The sequence below is a fragment of the Suricata suricatta genome, chromosome 1 (genome assembly GCF_006229205.1).
Source record: "Suricata suricatta isolate VVHF042 chromosome 1, meerkat_22Aug2017_6uvM2_HiC, whole genome shotgun sequence".
Taxonomy (NCBI): domain Eukaryota; kingdom Metazoa; phylum Chordata; class Mammalia; order Carnivora; family Herpestidae; genus Suricata; species Suricata suricatta.
This window is the reverse complement of record NC_043700.1, coordinates 139,635,729-139,638,379: the sequence shown is the minus strand read 5'-3', so window position 1 is coordinate 139,638,379 and position 2,651 is coordinate 139,635,729. Positions and strand designations below refer to the sequence as shown.

The 2,651-nt window shown below is 41.3% G+C and overlaps 1 pseudogene; it reads right to left on the bottom strand.

Annotated features, from left to right (window-relative positions):
- Nucleotides 1–437: 437 nt before the first annotated feature.
- Nucleotides 438–1,154, bottom strand: LOC115296633 (annotated as a pseudogene).
- Nucleotides 1,155–2,651: the final 1,497 nt, after the last annotated feature.

Here is a 2,651-nt window from a genome sequence, read left to right as displayed (position 1 = left end):
ACTAGACCTACTCAAGGGTGGAGAGAAAAGGCAACTTTCAAAACGGAGTATGTTATTCAGTGAGGCATTTACTATGCTCCTGCCTAAGAGCACCAGGTGGGGAACAAGTGTTCTAAACTAGATCTAGGAAGTGGAATGTGGCATCAATCCGTCCTCCTCCCCTTAAGGGCTGTCCAATGGTTACTGAATTTAAAAAACAAACCCCACCCCCCCAAAAAAACAACCCCCCCAAAACTAAAACAAAAACAAAACCCTAAATGTCCCAGATTATTCTCCAGAGCGGATGGAGCCCCGGGAGCAGCTTCAACAACCCAAATTAGTCTGTTCAGAGTCATCACAAGCAAAAATTTTTTTTGAAATGACAAAACAAATACTAGTACTAACCACCTTTCTGACGATACACAATTACTCAAGTTAATGAGTGCTGAGAGGGGGAAGGGGCTGTCTCACACGAGTGCATGTGGCTAGGTGCAGGGCATTTGTCATTATTGCAAAAACGAATTTTAATTTTTAATCTTTGGTTTGATTTAACATTGCTTTTAGTGCGGTGCTGACCCCAGCTGTGCGGAAGGGCTCTGGCAACGTTCATAGCAGCACACACCTGCGGGTCTTCTTCGGTTCTGGAGGCTCCGGGGCAGCCAATATTGCTTCATCAAATACATTCTTTAGGCCTTTCTGTGTGAGTGCAGAGCACTCCACGTACTTGACCGCCTTCAGGTCATGGGCCAGCTTCTCGGCCGTCTCTGGAGTGATCGGCTTCTGTTTGTTCCTGGCAAGTTTCTCAATCGTACAGGGGTCATCTCGGAGGTCAATTTGGGTCCCAACAAGCAAAAAGGAGTCTTTGGGCAGTGCTGAGTTACCTCAGGCACCCACTTCTCCTTCACGTTTTCAAATGAGGATGGAGAGACCACTGAAAAACAGACTAGAAATACATCTGTTTGTGGATAACTCAGCGGTCATAATCTGTCATAATCCTCTTGCCCTGCAGTATCAAAAAGTCCAAGAGTATATAGGCTCTTCACCAATCATAACTGTGACTGCATAGTTGTCAAAAACAGTACATACTCCGATGGAAATTTGTTTGTTGTGTAGGATATCAGGAGACATGTTTTACCAACGGCACTGTCACCCACAACACACTTAATTGTCTGCATTGCTGAAATAGTTTTGTATCCACTTTAAATATTTCAAGTTCAATGAAAACCTCAGCTTCTCCGCAGGGGCGTTGGCAGCACTGCTCTGTTTTCTTTTGAATACAATACTTAGATCACATAGCTTCAGATAATAAAAATGTATCATAAAATATGATAAAACTCTATGTAACACTTGCAGGTGTTGCAGACTGTTAGAATGTGCTCCTCTGCAGTAACGTCTGATATGGAACTCCACTTGCTCAGTTTCTGGTTTTCAGATGTACTTTTTTCCCCCCAAGGTGTTGTGGGAGACCCAGGTTTTAAAGGTGGCTGACTTTTGGGGCACCTATGTGGCTTAGTGGGTTAAGTGTCCAGTTTTTGACTTCAGCTCAGGCCATGACCTCACAGTTCATGAGTTTGAGCACCACACTGGGCTCTGTGCTGGCAGTGCAGAGCCTGCTTGGGATTCTCTTTCCCTCTCTGCCCCTTCTTCACTCACATGCTCTGTCTCTCTGTCTCTCTCAAAATAAATAAATAAGCCTAAAAAAAATAAAGGCAATTGACTTTCTATTATGGTTAATTATGCCAAATGGAAATTGTTTAGTAGTGTCAAAAAATTATGGCTGTCGTAAAATGGGAAAATGAATTATGATTTACTCCTGCATTAACTCTTTATAACTTTCAGCAGATGCCAGTGTTTCATATCCTTATTATTATTGTTGTTTTTATTTTATTATTGTATGTTTTTTGAAGAGGCTGTTTCAGTGCTTTCTGTGATGTAATATATAGTTTCCTGAGGTGTTTGGCTATGAAAACCTCTGAAAATTGAACATTTATACATTTTTTTTTGGAGGGGAACCATGTGACCAGATTATCCCTTTATTTCCTTTTGTTTCTTACTTTTGCTTCTTCTGGGCAAACAGATGCTGCAAACCTAGAACCATAATTTTCTAGATAGTAAGCAAGGTTATGGTTAGTATTCCTTTTCTTTTTGGTTGTTGAATAGCCGGTATCTGATTTGAGGAGAGAGATCATGGCATTTAGGTAGTTACCAGGAAAAGAGGTAATGACTTAAATGTACTCAGAATGCCAGGTCTGGGAAATGTTGAAGAAGTCAAGTGTTGTCTTTGAGCAGATTGAGATTGTGGTCAATAGATTGTGTACATTAAAACAACAAACCATCATCTTATTGGTTGTTTCCCATAAAGAACATGTTATATGTGATCTCTCTCGCTCTTTCTGCCTTCCTCCTTCCACTCCCCACTCACACCCCAAGTAGGAACCTAGGGAAGTTAAAACAACCAGGGAGGATGCTTTCTTCTTGCTACTTGGAATTCTGTGTTTGTAGACAAAAAGAGCAGAAGAACTCTGTTATCTTGAACAAGTATATTTCTTGGAATTTGAAGCTATGCAAGATTATCTGTTCATGTGTCTTTCTACCTCAGTAGACTGTAAACTCTTCAGTGAAGTGCTGGCTCTTACTTTTCTGTCCCCATTCTCTGGATTGCCACAGGGTAA